This window comes from Dama dama, chromosome 1 (genome assembly GCF_033118175.1).
Source record: "Dama dama isolate Ldn47 chromosome 1, ASM3311817v1, whole genome shotgun sequence".
Taxonomy (NCBI): Eukaryota; Metazoa; Chordata; class Mammalia; order Artiodactyla; family Cervidae; genus Dama; species Dama dama.
The window spans coordinates 83,753,885-83,773,042 of record NC_083681.1 but is presented as its reverse complement, the minus strand read 5'-3'; the positions used below and the strand labels follow the sequence as shown (position 1 = coordinate 83,773,042).

The 19,158-nt window shown below is 39.0% G+C and overlaps 1 protein-coding gene across 1 annotated transcript in view; it reads right to left on the bottom strand.

Annotated features, from left to right (window-relative positions):
* Window positions 1-6,903: 6,903 nt before the first annotated feature.
* MS4A13 (membrane spanning 4-domains A13) overlaps window positions 6,904-19,158 on the bottom strand; it is a 58,400-nt gene continuing 46,145 nt past the window's right edge. The window contains exon 10 of the mRNA XM_061142698.1: window positions 6,904-7,016. The gene's annotated coding sequence lies outside the window, so the exon portion shown is untranslated. The remainder of the gene's footprint in view (window positions 7,017-19,158) is intronic.

The following is a 19,158-nucleotide window of genomic DNA, read 5'->3' as shown; positions in this document are numbered from 1 at the left end:
GCTCCTTGCTGAAGCTGGAATACACTGACGTTTTCTAAAGTCTGAGTTTAGAAGATCGAAGGATAAAAAAAAAAAAAAAAAAAAAAACTTTCATATCCAAATAATTATAGATTGCAAAAATATTACAGAGAGGCCCTGTGCCCTGAACCTGGACGCTCCCAGCGGCCGCATAACCGTATCACACCGCCAGGATGCGGAGATGGAGCTTACAGTTCTGTGCCATTCCTTCTGTCTCCCACCACCATGCTCAAGAAACAGAACCTCCAAATTACTACAAAGGCATCCTTCATCCCACATCTCTATAATCACTCTCCTTCCAACTTCCTTAATGTCTGGAAGTCACTAGTGTGTTTTCCATCTCTACACTTGTGTCATTCTGAGAATGTTATATAAATTGAATAATTCAGCATGTAACTTTTGAGACTGACTTTTTTCATTTAGCTCAATGCCCTTGAAATCCATCTTAGTCGGTGTGGGTCTCAATGCATTTTCTTTTATCCATGATATGGATGACTATAGTTTATTCAGTTATTCACCTATTGAGGTGATTTCCACTTCGATAATTTCGACATTGAGGGCTATTACAAATAAAACTATTGGCTTCTTCTTGTGTACTGTCTTTGGTTATAGCATCAGAGTAATATTGGCCTATTCAAGTAATTCAAGAAGTGTTCCCTCCTCTTCCGTTTTCTGAAAAAGATTATGAAGAACTGGTGTTAAGCATTCTTAAATTATTTGGCAGAATTCTTTGGTGAAATATACATGCCTGGCAATTTCTTTTTTAGGAGTTTTTAAATTACAAATTCAAGAGCATTTTATATCTTTCCATTTCTCTGTATCATTTTCAATTTCTTTTATCAACATTTTATAGTTTTCAGAGTATAGGTCTTTTACCTTCTTGGTTAAGTTTATTCCTAGATATTTTTGATGTAATTTTCTTCCTTTCTATTTTTGATAGTTCATTATTAACACACAAAAAAAGAATTAGATTTGTGTATATTAATCTTGTGTCCTGCAACTTTACAGAAACCATTTAGTATTTTTAATAGTTTTTGGGAGCAGATTTAGTGTTTTCTCTATATAGCATCATGTCATCTGCAAATAGTGACAGTTTTGCTTCTTCCTTTCCAACTTGGGTGCATTTTCTTTCTTTTTCTTGACTGATTTCTGTGGCTAATACCATGTTAAATAGAAGTGGTAAAAATGGACATCCACGTCTTATTCCTGATTTTAGAGGATAAGCTTTTAGCTTTCCACCATCACGTATGCTGTTAGCTGTGGGTTTGTCAAAAATGGCTCTTACTATGTTGCTATGTTCCCTTTACACCCATTTTGATAAGTATTTTTTAAATCATGAATGGGTGTTGAATGTTGTTAAATGCTTCTTCTGTGTATTGAATTGATCATGTGATTTTTATCCTTTTTAAAATTGTGGTGTATTATATCGGTTGATTTGCAGATATTGAACCATCCTTGGGTGTGATGGTTCATCATCCTGGGTAGGATCCTCCCACTACTGTGCTCTCTCCTTGGCAGCAGCGGCCTTTGCCCTAGTGCCGAGCAGTGCAATAGGGGTCAGAGTGAGGTGCTTGGCTGAGATCAGTATGTACACTGGGGGTAGTTCTGGAATGCCAGTCAGGGTTCCAGGCAGCTTCTGTCTGCTTGGTCTGCCTTGTTTTGTGATTAAGTAAGCGTGTGAACACCCTTTATGAGTAGAGGTTTTTCACAGCTCTACTGTCAGTCTGGAGCTAGTTTTCAAACATGTTAAGGAAACTTGCCCTCCCTGTGTTGGGCTCCTGGTTTGGAGTGCCTGATATGTGGTTTCAGTTGTTCATTTCCCAGAGAGGATCTCTGAGCCTGTGTGACCCCCTCTGTCTGTGTCGGCCTCCTAGAGACATGGATCCTGACCTGACCTCTTCTTCTCCCCTCAAACCTGACTTTGTGTGGTTCTTCCTATAGCCTTGGCTACATAAGAGTTTTTCCGCCAGTTTCAGTTTGCTTTCAGTGAGAAGTGCTCCACACATAGATGTATTTTTGATGTGGTTGTTGGGGGCCAAGAGCTGCATGTGCTTCTGCTCTGCCATCTGGATCTCCTCTCACATGGAATAATTTTTAATGTTATACTTAAAGTTTACTGATTCTTTTCTCTGTCCTGTCCATACCCTCATTGAACTCGTCCAGTGAGTTTTTTTCCAGTTATTGCATTTTTCAGTTATAAAATTTCCATTTGGTTTTCTCTATTTCTTTTCTTTGAATTTTTATCTATAAACTTGTTTTAAGTATGTTCATAATTGCTTGTTGTTACATTTTTCTAACAGCCACTTAAAAATTCTTATCAGATAATTCTAACAACAGTGTAATTCTGGTATGGGCATCTATTCATTGTCTTTTCTCATGCAGGTTGAGATTTTCCTGGTTATTTTTTGGATGAGTGATTTTCAGTTGTACCGTGGACACCACTTTGCAAATAAAGGTCCATACAATCAAAGTTATGGTTTTTCTAGTAGTCATGTACAGATGGGAGTTGGACCATAAAGAAGACTGAGCACTGAAGAATTGATGATTTTGAACTGTGGTGTTGGAGAAGACTCTTGAGAGTCCCTTGGACTGCAAGGAGATCAAACCATTCAATCTTAAAGGAAATCACCCCTGGATATTCATTGGAAGGACTGATGCTGAAGTTGAAGGTCCAATACTTTGGCCACCTGATGTGAAGAGATGACTCACTAGAAAAGACCCTGATGCTGGGAAAGACTGAAGGCAAAAGGAGAAGGGAGTAGCAGAGGATGAGAAGACTAGATGGCATCACTGACTCAGTGGACGTGAATCTGAGCAAGCTCCGGGAGACAGTGGAGGACAGGCGAGCCTGGCGTGCTGCAGTCCATGGGGCTGCAAACAGTCAGACCCAGCTTAGCAACTGAACAACAACATGGCTGAAAAAATAGGCTTTCCTTGTTTTTTTTTTGTCTGTGCCTAATGGTGTTTTTAGGTTACAGGCTTCTTGAGCACTCAGTTCTGGAGATGTGAAGAAAAACAAACAAATAAAATGCCCCAGGAAACTCACCACCATGTCATTCTTTGGATTTCAAGGTCCCTAGCTCTTCTGCCTTCTGAAAATCTTTCAGTCTTCTTTGTCCAAAGTTTTAGCTGTAACTAGTGGCAGGAATAGAGAAAAGTCTATCTATTTCACCTTGTCCAAAACTGGAAAGTAGAATTAAATGAGATCTAAACTCTTAGATAATGGTAGATCTCATCAGAAGGATAGTAACGTGACCAGTAACATATATATTCTCAGAAACACTTTATTCCTTCTCAGTAACCATATCAGATTAGCAGAAAAGGGGGTTAGGAATCTAGATCTTAACATCAGAAAATTGGGAATGAGGAGTGGAAACTTGGGTTCATTGTCTGCTTTATGCAAGGCTCTTAGTACAATTCTTGTTGAGGTCAGGTAGATCTTAAATAAGGGAAGACAATAATAGAATTGAGGAGTCAGAAACATTCCTGGGCCAAACTTTAATCCTGTTGGTTTAATCCCTAATCTGGTTCCATCATCCAAAAATGTGGGTGGCTAATGAAAAAGGATGTAACCTGCTAGATTTGATGAGTTGATTGGGATAACAGTGCCACATCTGTAGGATGATTTCAAGAATATAGTGCCATTATGATCACTGTCCACAATGCTGTACAGTCTGCAGATTTTCCTGAATATTATTCCCACAATCTGACCATTTCATTTGGGACCACTGTCATCATCAGCTCAGCTCAAAATAATTTATAGATGCCAACAAGGGATTTTTATACCTAGTTCCAGACTCAGAGTATATTTCTTGGGAGTATGACTAGGTTGCAGTGGTTTGGGGTTATTTAAATATAGTTGATAGATTCATAATTTTTGCTCTATTTAACTTTAATATAGTTGATACTTTCAGGTGGCATGTGGAGAATGCAGATATTATTACATAATCATTTCAGGACACTTTCATTACCTCTCTTTCATTTGGGGAGTTCATAATGGAGGTGGTTAAAGACCTCTCCTTTTTATATTTAGATACCTATTTTATATTTAGATTCATACTGATGTTTGACAGAAAACAACAAAATTCTATAAAGCAATTATCCTTCAATTAAAAAATAAATAAATTTTAAAAAAGAAATTGCAACATTTTAGTCATTTATTTGCTTAAGTAGCCTTTAGTTCTTACCCCCAACATTCTTGCTTCCTGTCTTATCCACACAAGATCTTGTGGCATTTTTCACTAAGGATACAAGAGAGAAATGAGAAGATAAATGCTTCTTTTTTATAGGAAAATACGGAGACAAATAAATACTAATTATGTCCTTGAGTAAGATGCTTAAAATTGAGGGAAATTTAATACTACAGCTGCTCATTTTTCACTGTTTCATAATTTCCTGAGAGATGTTTTTCATCAAACCACCAATATCACTATCTTGAAAAATCCAGTAATTAGTTCTCAAATACTTTTGTTCATTTAACAACCTTAAATAGGACTCTCTCTGTGTGTGTTAGTTGCTTAGTTGTGTCCAACTCTTTGCAACCCCACGGACTATAGCCCACCAGGCTCCTCTGTCCATGGAATTCTCCAGGCAAGAATACTGGAGTGAGCAGCCATTCCCTTCTCCAGGGGGTCTTGCCCACCCAGGGACTGAGCCCTCACCCCCTGCATTGCCGGCAGACTCTTTACAGTGTGAGCCGCCGGGGGGGCTGTGAAAACCAGTTTACGGGGGCTGCTCCCGTCCATCAGCCCCTCTAAGTATTACCCACATCCCCACATTTACAGGGTCAAAAAAGCGGGATTTTTTGTCTTGCTGAGTTTCTCACGGCACCTGGCTAACTTCTTGCCTTTAGATTATGTAATCATATCTGTTCATACAATACAATAAATGTACACATGTACCTTCCTTTTGCTATTGCTAGTAAGAGATGGTTTTTTTCTTGCAACCAAATTGTCTTTTTTTTTTTTTTTAATCACCTTGTCCTCTAATTTTTCTCATATGGCAATCTACTCTCACAGTCTAATCTCCCGAATCTCCAATGTCTGGCACCTTTTCTCCCCGTCAACCTCTTTATTTTATAGCCATATCAGAAATATAAGACTTTGTCTTTAAATTCACTAACAAACTTTTCCTTCAATTTACACGAACTCTTAAGGTCTGAGTTCTCTTAGCTGGCCTCCTGAAGCCTGAAACCGAAAGAGGCAGAAAGAGCCAAATTTGAGTCCATCCTTACCCATATCCTTTATTCTCTCAGAGGGTGATTCCTCAGCAGCAAAACCCCTCTAGAATTGCGCAGGGGGGCAAATAAGACCAACGGGCACAAAACGGAAACTCAAGAAGACCTTGCTTGGGGAATGCCCGCCCTCGGCATGGTCTACACCAACCGTGGGTCCCTGCTCACTGAATCACAGGGCGAGCCAGGGGGGGCGCGATCTCGCCGGCGGTGCCCTTCGTTCCGGACCCAGAAGCCCGGGCGGCAGCACTGGCCGAGCCGGTCCTGCCTCCCCGGCCGGGCCCCGCATCCCCCTCGCGCGGCTCCAACGCAGCAGTTGTGGCCGCGCGAGGCGCCGCCCGGGACGCCTGCGAGGGGCGGCCTCGCCCGGAGGTGGAGTCTGCAGGTTCCCGGGACACGGATAAGGATGGGATGGAGCGGCAGAGGAGAAGGGAATGGCAGCCCACTCCAGACCTCCTGCCTGGAGAATCCCATGGAGCCTGGCGGGCCATGGTCCATGGGGTCGCAGAGAGTCGGACACGACTGAAGTGACTAAGCACGCACGTAGGCGGTTAACAGAGACAAACCCTTTGCTGCCTGTGCTGGCATCACACTCTGCGTTTGTGAGCATCACAGTCTGCGCCAGGCCTGATTATTCCCTGGCTGCTTCAGCAGAGACATCTCCATCAAACACACGGTCTCCTCTCCTTCCTCTGTTAGGTTTGTACTAGCAACGGTCGTTCTTTCTGCTTTTAATTTTCACAAGTTGTACCGGGAAGAGAACTGCTCAGCAAAGCTGAGTTCTAGGTTTTATTAGAGGCATGGGTGCTTCAGCAAAATATTTCTCTTTCTTTTTCCTTCGGTTGTTTTCCTGTACAATGAGATAATATATTTTCTGTGTACCTCCCGTGTTCACACTGTTACTCTGAGAACTGAAATCGGGTTATACAAGTTTAAAATACGCTGTAAACAGGTCCCAACAACTAATATATTAGAATTCTAGCTTGAGAGCCATCTCCATGATGACATGATACTGGGCACCATCAGTTCAGTTCAGTCGCTCAGTCGTGTCCAACTGTTTGTGACCCCATGGACTGCAGGCCTCCCTGTCCATCACCAATTCCTGGAGCATGCTCAAACCCATGTCCATTGAGTCGGTGATGCCATCCAGCCATCTCATCCTCTGTCGTCCCCTTCTCCTCCTGCCCTCAACCCCTCCCAGCATCAGGGTCTTTTCCAATGAGTCAGCTCTTCGCATCAGGTGGCCAAAGTATTGGAGTTTCAGCCTCAGCATCAGTCCTTCCAGTGAACACCCAGGACTGATCTCCTTTAGGATGGACTGGTGGGATCTCCTTGCAGTCCAAGGGACTCTCAAGAGTCTTCTCCAATACCACAGTTCAAAAGCATCAAGTCTTCGGCACTCAGCTTTCTTTATAGTCAAACTCTCAATCCACCACATGCTTTTTAATATGCTGTCTAGGTTGGTCATAACTTTCCTTCCAAGGAGTAAGCATCTTTTAATTTCATGGCTGCAATCACCATCTGCACTGATTTTGGAGCCCGGAAAAATAAAGTCAGCCACTGTTTCTAGTGTTTCCCCATCTATTTGCCATGAAGTGATGGGACTGGATGCCATGACCTTAGTTTTCTGAATGTTGAGCTTCAAGCCAACCTTTTCACTCTCCTCTTTCACTTTCATCAAGAGGCTGTTTATTTAGTTCTTCTTCACTTTCTGCCATAAGGGTGTTGTCATCTGCATATCTGCAAAGTAGAGGCCAAACCCTAACTGGAATAGATTCAAGAGAGAATGGGTGAGAGGAGATAGTTTGGGAATAGCCAAAATGGAAAGTTTTTTTGAGTTTCGTTTTTAAACAAAGGAAAGAAATGTTTTCAAAGAAAGGAAAGTGGTCAGGAAGTTTTTGTTTTAAACAGGAGAAACAACATCCTTTATATATTTGTGAGAGTGATCCAGAAGAGAGGGAAGACCTGAAGTCATCAAATGAAGTGAGGATGGAGTGGGAAGTCTTTTTGACTGTCTCCTGGAATCTGCATTTTATTGGGCACAGACATCTGTATATCTCTAACCTCTTCACAGCAAACATTCTGTATCTCCTTTTCCTGAAAACCTTCCTTTCTTTTGAGGGCAAGACTTTTCTAAGCATTTGCTCACTTTCTGGAACCAAGAGTCCTTAGGTAGGGTGAATGATGAATACATTTTCTGTGAATTCTACTGAAACTGCAAGACCCACATTGCCCTTCAGTAGCCACATGTGGCAATTAAGCCTTTGAAATGTAGTTCGTCTGAGCTGGCATGTTAAAATGCACACAAAATTTTTGAAGACTGGATATGATAAAAAAGAGTGTAAAATATCTAAATATTTTTGAAATGTATGGTTAATGAAATATATTATTAAACTTAATTTCACCTATTTCTATTCACTTTCTTAGTGTGGCTACTAGAAAATTTTAAATTACACATGTAGCTCATGTTATTTTTTGTTGGATAGAGGCACTCTAGATCTTTTCACTCTCCTATAAGCCTCTTCCTTCTTTCAGTTCATCTCTTCTTGATGTCTTCTGTCTGCATTTACATGAAATCTTAACAAGGCCCAAAAGGCACCATGTGAGCTCTGCCTGTCTTTCCAACTTTGTCCTTAATCACCTTCCTTTTTAATCAATGAGTTCTAGACATGCTATCGTCTCAGACCAGCCAATCTCTTTCCTTTCTCAGGATTTTATTCTATTGCCTCTGCTTAGAGTACTTGTCTTCTGACTTGGAAAATGGCTTGAAAAACCACCTTCTTAGATAAGCACTTATTTTCTTTCTTTTTTTTTTAAATTTTTTTTTCATTTATTTTTATTAGTTGGAGGCTAATTACTTCACAACATTGCAGTGGGTTTTGTCATACATTGACATGAATCAGCCATAGAGTTACATGTATTCCCCATCCCGATCACCCCTCCCACCTCCCTCTCCACCCGATTCCACTGGGTCTTCCCAGTGCACCAGGCCCGAGCACTTGTCTCATGCATCCCACCTGGGCTGGTGATCTGTTTCACCATAGATAATATACACGCTGTTCTCTCGAAACATCCCACCCTCGCCTTCTCCCACAGAGTCCAAAAGTCTGTTCTGTATTTCTGTGTCTCTTTTTCTGTTTTGCATATAGGGTTATTGTTACCATCTTTCTAAATTCCATATATATGTGTTAGTATGCTGTAATGTTCTTTATCTTTCTGGCTTACTTCACTCTGTATAATGGGCTTCAGTTTCATCCATCTCATTAGAACTGATTCAAATGAATTCTTTTTAATGGCTGAGTAATATTCCATGGTGTATATGTACCACAGCTTCCTTATCCATTCGTCTGTTGATGGGCATCTAGGTTATTTCCATGTCCTGGCTATTATAAACAGTGCTGCGATGAACTTTGGGGTGCACGTGTCTCTTTCAGATCTGGTTTCCTCAGTGTGTATGCCCAGAAGTGGGATTGCTGGGTCATATCGCAGTTCTATTTCCAGTTTTTTAGGAAATCTCCACACTGTTCTCCATAGTGGCTGTACTCGTTTGCATTCCCACCAACAGTGTAAGAGGTTCCCTTTTCTCCACACCCTCTCCAGCATTTATAAGCAGTTATTTTCTATCTAAAATAGTGCCAGCTATCCACACCATCTCTCTTCCCATTATCCTAGTCATTTCCTAAAAACATTTTCTAACGCCATGCTTCCTAAAATTCTCCTGCAAAGTCATTAAAACAAACAAACAAACATATGTATCATTTATCTTCTCCTTGACTCCATTAGAGCAGGGATCTTGTCTGTCTTGTTTACAACCAGGATCTAAAACAAGGATGGATATCTAAATAGATGATACATGAGCACAAGCAATAAAAATTGATTATATGTATGATAACATAGGAATACTTAAATGTTTTAGTCAAATTTGGTACATGTCTGTTTGGGTAGTATGTTATTGGAAATTATAGAAATTAAAAATAAGTGATTAAAGCTGCTTTAAGTAATTACGGCTGAAACAGCTTGCGTTCTCACCACTGTCTGTCTGCTCCTTTAGTTTCAGCACTTGACTCTCCTAGTTCTCTGAGCACGCGTAGTGGACTCCTTTCCATGGCCTTAAATGAAATTCTTCCCTAGGATCGCTTCCATTTTTACTCTTGTCAAAAATCATAACTAGAGAAGACCCTTTGTCTCTGATTTTAAGGCCATTCGATGAGGCCTGGATTCTCTAAGAGGCCATCTGGTCCTTACTTTGTAACCTTTCATACCTGGTTTCTCATGGACATTTGATTGCTGAATCTGGGCTTTCTTGATTAGAAATGCCATTTGCATATATGGAGTGCACCATAATCCTATAAATAACTTCCAAAGCTAAATTACCATTTTAGAATTCTCTACTGAATTCCTAGTCTCATATTTCCAACTTCCTAATAAATGCTTCTACATAGATTTTCCAAAAGCACCTCAGATTAAAAAAACAATCCTATCTAAATGCATCATCTGCCTGTGATAAACCTTTTCTTTCCCCTCTATTCCAGCTAACTCCCAAGCCCCAGCACTGGTATCACTTGCAAATATAACCAATCTCCAAATTCTACTGATTTTTTCTTTCATATACATCACGAACTTTTCACTCCTTGTCTTCATCTCCCATATTCTAGCTGTAATATGCATCATCTCTCCTCTAGAAAATTGCAGCAATTGTCTAACCTAGATATTCCATTTTTAGTACAACGGCCACCTCAGTTACATTCTTCACATTCCCACTTCAAGAACTAACCAAAAGTCTGTGTTTCCACAGTACTCCATCATGGACTGACTGGAATTCCAGTGCCTTAGCATGTCATTCAAATCATATTTTATTTTCCCCTTGTTGACTGTACAGCCTCACTTGCTACCTTCTCTCCACAGACACTGTGGTTCATTTATCAAACTACTTTCCAGTCTACAAATATGCCATACCTTCTTCCTTCAGTCAGAGCAGGTCAAGTAGCCATTGAATATGAACTCATTTTAATTAAATCTCTATTTTTGAATGAATTTGACTAAGTCTAGTGAGTAGGGAGATACCATTATCAGACATTAGAACTCGTGTGTGTGTGTGTGTGTGTGTGTGTGTGTAACATTATTTTCCTTTTCCACTCAATTTCAGGGGCTGGCTCATAATATTTAATGACTGAAAACATTTTGTTTTCTTAAAATGTATGGGCTTAATGTCAGTTTAGATAGTTTGAGTTCTTAAAATTTTGGTTGATTAATAAAACTGAGGCACTAGGGTCAAATTATCTGTGTGTTTTCTTTTCCCTTATTGGTTTCTTCTATAGAATTGTCTCTCTGGGAAGTTTTTTCATATTCAAGATACTATAATCTTTATTGATGACTATCTCTGTTATCTGACATATTTGTTTTGAGTAAAACTGAAAAGTCTTAGGCCTAACTTGGTGAGTGTGATAACCTGTTCTTCTAGACTAAAACTCATTTTATTTCTTCACAAAATGTGAACTCTGTTTTTACATCCTGTCTTCTATCAATCACTTGTGCTTTGAAGTGAAAGTGACAGTTGCTCCGTCGTGTCCGACTCTTTGTAACCCCATGGACTATATATAGTCCATGCAATTCTCCAGGCCAGAATACTGGAGTGGGTAGCTTTTGCCTTCTCCAGGGGATCTTCCCAACCCAGGGATCAAACCCAGGTCTCCCACATTGCAGGCAGATTCTTTACCAGCTGAGCCACAAGGGAAGCCCAAGAATACTGGAATGGATAGCCTAGTATTCTTTATTTGTGCTTTTATATGAATGAATTTCAGAATTGGGACTACTATTAGTCTATTCCCGTGAGAGCCTAGGATTAGAAAGAATGATTATCTGGGGGAACTGTGGTTTGACTCAGACATACATGGACCACCTAAAAGTAGGCCTCTTTTATCATCTGGTTCCTAATCCCCTCCTGCTGCTGAAAGTCCAACCCTCAGCCCTTCCTTCAGTTCTAATGTTGCCAGGTAGCAGAATTTTTCTCATAAATTCCTAACCCCCATACTCCTTTGGAGAAAAGATATGCTGTCTCTGTTGGACCCTGGTATTGCCTTTGGATTTTTTGTTAAGTGTGAGTCTGTGGCATGGGCCTTAAAAACAGCTGACATGGAAATTAATTGCTGGGTAGTAGCAGGGACGGGGGAGCCTGGTGGGCTGCCCTCCATGGGGTCGCAGAGTCGGACACGACTGGAGCGACTTGGCAGCAGCAGCAGCAGCAGTGTTCCTCACTCAGTCGTGTCCGACTCTTCGCGACCCCATGGACTGTATCCTGCCAGGCTCCTCTGTCCATGGGATTCTCCAGGCAAGAATCCTGGGGTGGGTTGGCATTCCCTTCTCGAGGATCTTTCTGACCCAGGGATCGAACCCGGGTCTCCTGCACTGCAGGCAGATTCTTTACCGTCTGAGCTATCTGGCCCTGAGATTTTGTTTGTTGGGAGATTTTCGATTATTTATTCAACATCCTTGCCTGTTACTGGTCTGCTCAGATTTTCTATTACTTCATGGTTCAGTCTTAGTAAGTTGTAGGTTTCTGGGACTTTATCCATTTCTTCTAAGCTATCTAATTTGTTGGCATGTGATTGTTCACAGTATTCTCTTATCATCTTTTATAATTGGCATCAGCTGTAATGTCTCTTTTTATAATTTTATTAATTTGAGGCATCTATTTTTTCTTAGTTTAGCTAAGACTAAGAAAAATTGTCAGTTTTTTTTTTTTTTTCAAAAATCTAACTCTTAGTCTTGTTCATCTTTTCTACTGTCTTTCTAGCCTCTTATTTACTTCTGCTCTAATCTTTACTATATTCTCTTTATTAACTTTGGGTTTAGTTTGTTCTTTTTCTGTCCCTGAGTTGTAAGATTAGATGTGTACTTGAGATCTTTTTAATGTAGGCATTCATTTCTATAAACTTCCCTCTTACAAGGGCTCTCACTGCATCCATTTTAACATGTTGCATTTACACTTCTATTTATCTCAAAATATTTATTTCCCTTTTGATTTCTTGACACTTTGTTCAGAAGCATTTTTTTCATTTTGTGTAAAATTTCCAGCTTTCCTCAATTTCTTTGTAGTTTTATACCATTGTGATTAGAAAAGATATTTGGTATGTTTCAGTCTTCTTAAGTTTGTGAAGACTAGTTTTTTTTGACCCAGTATATGATCTATCCTGGAAAATGTTCTATGCTCCCTTGAGAAGAATATGTATTCTGCTGCTGTTGGATATGATCTTCTGTATATATGTTAGGTTCAATTGTTCTAAAGTATAGTTCAAGTGCATTATTTCCTTACTGACTTTCTGTCTGGATAATCCATTATTGCTATTAATTTCATTGCTGTCTATTTTTGCCTTGAGATCTGTTAATAATGTTTAATATATTCACGAACTTCAAAGTCACATTCCAGAGAAGCATGCAAATGGGGATGTGAAGAATTTGTGATCGTTGTGCAATGTACCACTTAACCAGTTTTATCTTCTTTCTCTTGGCCTGTATGCAAACTTAACTTTCCCCTAACCTAAGAGCATAAATCATATAAATTAGCATATGCTCTAGTGTTTACATTTTCATGTCCTGTTAAGTATTTTTAACTTCCTGCAATTTGGCCCAAGATGTAAGTACTGAGACTTTATTATTTGCCCTTTCCATTACTGACTTATTTGACTAACTTGAATCCCTATCTTGGGACTCCTTTGGTTTCATGATACTATAATTCCTTCATTTTCTTTTTTCCCCCCTATGACCACTTCCCAGATTCTGCTGCATCTTCTTTCTGGTCATGATCTTAAAGTTAGTTTTTTTCAGAGTTCTTCCCTTAGTACTCTTTAACTATTCACTCAATACTTTCATCCTGTTTGGTTTTATCCATCCTCATACTTTTAAAACCAATTGAAATTGTTAGTCTCTCAGTCAGGTCCAACTCTTTGTGACCCCATGGACTGTAGCCTGCTGGGCTCCTCTGTCTGTAGAATTCTCCAGGCAACAATACTGGAGTGGGTTGCCTCTTCCTTCTTCAGGGGATCTTCCCAACCGAAGGATCAAACTCGGGCCTCCTGCATTGCAGGCAGATTCTTTACTGTCTGAGTCGCCAGGGAAGCCCTTAAAAATAATTGGGCTGAAATAAATATACCAGAGGCTATCCATATCAAGTATACAGTTAGATGAATTAAGCAAATTGAAAATCCATGTATCCTTCACCCAGTTTACTAAAGAATCACTCACTGGCTCTGTGGTATCACAACCCATATCTTTTCTGGTTTTAACTTCGACAAGGCTTACACAGTGCAGAGAGGTCCCACGTCGTCTTTACCCAGTATCCCCAGTGGTTACGTCTTATGTAGTACAGTACAATATTCAAACTAGGTATTTCATGTTGGTACTATGTGTGTAGTCCTATGCCATTTTATCACGTATGTACAGATTTCCTCTGCCACCTGAAAGTAGAGTGTTCCCATGAAACCTTTTGTAAGCTGAAATGGCGTCAAGTGGAGACTCAATTACCTTAGGATACATCTTACTAACAGATACACAAAATAAATCTAGATAAAGCACAAATGCTCAGAGACACAATTCAAAGCTATGGTGACTTGATGCTGAGATGCTGAGTTCTGGAGAGGGAGCTTGGCAGTACCTCTCTTGCTGCTTGAAGTGCTTGCTGCAAAATAAACACTGGATGCTATTTTTGCTTTCTGCCCTTTTTTTTTCTTTCATAAAATTGAAAACACTCTTCAGATTTCTTTCAATTAGGTGAAAACAGGTTCTAATGTAGGTCTTTCATAAAAGTGAACATAAAGTGAACTTTTAGAAAGTGGGGGAATGCCTGCAGAGTCATGTGACATCTACAGCAATCAAGACCCAGAGCTATCCCATTACCACAAAGATGGCCCTCACCTGCTCCTTTGCAGCCACACCCAGCTCCACCACCCTCAATCAGCAATCTGTTTCCCGCTATCTCCGTGTTTGCCATTCAAGGATATTTATACAGTGGACCCTTGAGCAACATCAGGGATTGGGTCCAGGACTCACCAGGGACACCAAAATCCACAGATGTTCAAATCCCACAGTTGACTGTTTGTGGCTCTGCATCCATGAATTCAACGAACCACAGTTCATGCAGTGCTGTGGTATTTATTGAAAAAAAATCTGTGTGTAAGTGGACCTATGCAGTTCACAACTGTATTATCCAAGGGCCAACTGCATGTGCTGCGCTGTGCTTAGTCAGGTCTGATTCTTTGCGACCCCATAAACTGTAGCCCGCCAGGCTGCTCTGTCCATGAGGATTCTCCAGGCAAGAATACTGGAGTGGTTGCCATGTCCTCCTCCAGGGGATCCTCCCAACCCAGGGATCAAACCCAGGTCTTCTGCATTGCAAGCCAATTCTTTACCATCTGAGCCACCAGGGAAGTCCAAAAACAAACAAACAAAAAAATGTGGAATGATACAGTACGTGACCTTTTTGAGACTGGCTTTCACTCAGAGTAATGCTCTTGGGATCCATTCAAGTTACTATATTTGCTAATGGCATTTTGTTAAGAATTTTTTTTTTTTGCATTCTAATGAAGGATATGGTCTGTAATTTTCTTCTTTTGGTATTGCTTTTTTACTATTTTACCATCATGGTAACAGTGTTTTGCCTGTTCTATTTTCAGGAAGAGATTATGTAGAATTGGTATTACTTTTTCTTAAAATAGTCCATAGAATTCTCCAGTGGAACCACGTAGGCTTGAAAAATTATTTGCAGGTAGTTTTAAAATATACATCAGATTTGAAAAATATAAGAATATTGAAAAGTTCTATTTCATTTTAGCAAGTTGTGGCAGCTTGCACTTGTCAAGGAATTGATCCATTCAAGTAAACTGTCAAATTTATGCATAGAGTTGTTTGTAGTGTTCCCTTACCATCCTTTCCGCTCACCACAGGTGGAAAATGCTTTATATTCCCCTTGAACTGATGATATTCTACACGTGGTGGAAACTATCTTAGAGTATGGGTAAAGGATCCCAACTGCGAGATCAGCACCCAGGAGCACTGCAGCGTCCAAATATATCACCATGTGATGGAGAAACATGTCATCTGCTTGATTTTACAGAAAAAATGGGGGATTTTCAAGTCTGTAAAGGAGGACGGCTGCAATACCATTCATCTCTGTGTCAAGGAATGCAGGGCTTTCATGAATCCAAACACCAGAACCCACAGTCTACAGAGCTGGACTTCACGGTGACAGGGTCCAGGGGCTGCCAGATGGCCATGGAGCAGTCATAGGCCACTGTGATCAGGAAATTTTTGTCCAAATCTGCAAAGTGTAGGCAAACACGTATTTGGCCGAGTTTGCTTTCTTTGGGACCCCTTCCCATCCTTTTCATGTCTGTGGGCTTTTTAGTGATAGATCTCATTTCATACCTTCTGTTAGTAATGTGTTTCTTCCCTTCCTTAGTCTTCCTCAAGTTTAGTCAGTTTCATCATCAATCTTTTCCAGAATTAGGTTTTTTTTCCTGGTTTTGATTTTTCTAGTTTCCTGTTTTCAGTTTTATTGATTTAATTTTTCTGTTTCCTTCTGCTTGCTTTTGGTTCCTTTTTTTTTTTAAAGTTTCTTGAGTTCAAACATCAGATTGATTTAAGGCGTTTCCTATTTTCTAATGTAAACATTAAATGCTATAAATTTCACTGTTTTAGCTGTATCACAATAAATTTGGTATGTTGCATTTTCATTCCCATGTTGTTTGCATGCATGCTAAGTCACTTCAGTCATGTCTGACTCTTTGTGACCCCATGGACTGTAGCCCGCTATGCTCCTCTGTCCACGGGATTCTCCAGGCAGGAATCCTGGAGTGCATTGCTGTGAAACATTTTTAAAAATTCCCTTGAGACATCCTCTTTAACCTGGGCATTATTTATAATTATGTTGTTTAATTTCCATCTTTTCTTCTGAAAAGTTACTACAATCTTGACTTCCAATAGGTATTTTGTTGGTTTTTAATCCTTAAACAAATTGAATCATAAAGCATGTAATACTTCATGCTTGATACTTTTGCTCAACACTAAATTTACTTCGTGAGATTATTCTACCACTGATGGACATTTGGATTTGGAATTTTAGATTATTTTTCCAGTTGGGGTTTGGAATACAGATTCTAGGACTATTCTATGAATATTCTTATCTTTTGTTAAGAGCATATATATTAACTTTTACACTTTGAATCTAGGAATGAAGTTTCCATATTGGATATTCTCAAATTGGTATCCAAAGTGGTTTAAGCAATTTATATAATTCTATCAGCAGGGTATGTAAATTACAGATTCTACACATGATTCCAAAGACTTGGTATTATCACTGCTAAATTTTTTTGCCATTCAGGTGTGTGAGTAGTGCTATTTTTTACTAAAATCTTCAACATATTAATGGTTTTTGTCTGCTTATTCCATCAATTATTGAGAAAAGTTGCTAAAATTTTTCCAGTATAATCATGGATGATTACTTATTTTAGTTCAACTTGCTTTATGTATTTTAATATTATTCATATACAAATATAGAATTATATCTTCCTAATAGATGGACTCTTTTGACTGAATTTCCTTTACGTCTTCATTTTTCTTGCTTTAATATTTTCTCTAAAACTACTTAGTTTACCTCTCCTTTTCTTGCCTTCTTTTGAATTTTTCACGTATTTTTATTTCATTTTTAATGAAATAAAATTTCATTTTATTTAGTTATTATAGCTTTTATTATTCTTTCAGTGTTTGCCTTAGAGGTTATAACAGGCAACCTCAATTTATTAGGGGCTGTTGTAAATTGTCTGCTTTACAGACAAGGCAAGACCTTAGATACTTTAATGACATTTATCACCTGCCTTGTGCTATTTCACTCTCTTTAAAGGTAGTTTAGTATGCCTAGCGATGACCATTTATATGGTCACTATTATTTACTCAGACATTTATCCTTTTAAATTTGTACATCTTTTCCTTTTCTGCTTCTTCAGGTTTCCATCTGAGATCATTACCCATTTGTCTAAAGAACACTTACTGAAATTTTAGTTCAACGTTGAAGGCTTTTGGCTTTTATTGGTTTTGGTTAACAAGTCAGCCATCATTCTTTTTATCATTGTTCTTTGAAGCTAAAATGTCTTTTTACCTTGTCTACTTTTATGACTTTTCTCTTTGTGGCTGGTTTTATGCAGTTTTACTATATTGTACTTAGATGTGGGTTTCTTTATATTTACTTAGCTTAGGATTGTAGCTCTTCTTGAATCTATAGCTAGTCATTTTTAAAAATAAATGGGAAAATTCCAAGATATAATTTCTTTAAGTATTACTTGTTTTCTCTTATCTCTACTCTCCTTCTGAACTTCCAAATACACGGTATTGGACCTTTCACCAGTTATCATGTCTCTTACCTTGTCCATTATTGCATTTTCCAACATTTATCAATGCTTCAGTTTTATTTTTCCTTTTGCTTTTTCTTCCAGCTTACTAATTTCTTGTCAGTTATGTCTACTTGCTGTTACATTCATATATTTATATATTAACTTCAGTTGTAGTGCTATTTCTCATTTCCATTTGATTTTTTTTTTTTTTTTTACAGTTTTCATTTCTCTGCTGAAATCCTGTCATTTAAAGTTTTATAGTTCTGTTATTTGGTCTATTGTGGGTCTGTATTTTTTTATTGGAGTTCAATTAATTCTTGTTTTACTTTGATTGAATTCCAGACATTGGGTATGAAAAACTGTAGTGATAACTTGATGCTTTGGATAATGCTATCTTCCTCTTGAAATGATTTATACTTGCTTTGGTCAAATGTTAGATTTGGGGAAGCTTATTTTCATACAGTCTGCAATTGAACTGAGCATCAGTCTATGAGAGGGATGGCTCATTTTTGTTCACCTTTACTGTTAGGATATAGTTCTTTTTTTTTTCAAATTTAATTTTTTTTCTAAATTGGAGAATAATTGCTTTACAATGTTGGGGTGATCTCTGCCGTACATCAGTGAGAATCAGTCTCATCATATAGATCTTCCCTCCCTCTTGAGTCTCCCCCCTCTCCCACCAGCCCACCCCTCTAATCACAGAGCACCAGACGGGGGCCCCCCGTTTGACACAGCAGCTTCCTGCTAGTTCTCTATTTCACACATGATAGTGCATATATGTCAACGCGACTTTCTCAGTTTGTCCTACCCACTCCTTCCTCCACTGTGTCCATCAGACAGTTCTCCACATCTGAGTCTCCATTTCTTCTCTGTAAGTAGGTTTATCAGTACTATTCTTCTAGATTCCATATATATGAGCTAATATACAATGGAATATTACTCAGCCATAAATAGGATATAGCTTTTATAAGGATCATAATAGGAAGTCCTGGGTGTCTATGAGCTTCTGGTGGGCATGAATTCCAATTATTACCTTCATAATTCTTTAAGAATATGAGAAGCACTTAAGTTTCTTAACACTTATCTGTTGTTTGCAATTCAGAAAATGCATCTGCAGGAAAAGCTATGCTAAAAGTCTGTATCATCTCTTGGTTTCAATTCTGGAATCTTGGTTCCTTAAATCCCAGCTCCCTTAAGTCCTAAATTTCCAGTACCTTCAAACAGACGATGCTTTAAAATTTTGACTTGCTTCTATTTATTCTTTGTAGGAGGCTTGGACTTCAAGAACTTAGTTTTTAACTGCTGGAAATGGAAACCCTCCTATTTCCATATTTGAAACTGTCATCAAATCATTCTCCTTCTATATAGCTAACCTTTTCCCCAGCCTCCAATTGTGTATTTTCAACTGCCCAAGAGACATCACCACTTTAATATCTCATATCAATCTCAAATTCAACTATCTAAAATGGAACTTACCACTTTATGCAATCCTGCTGTGTCTTCTGCATTTTGTATGCAAAAACTGAG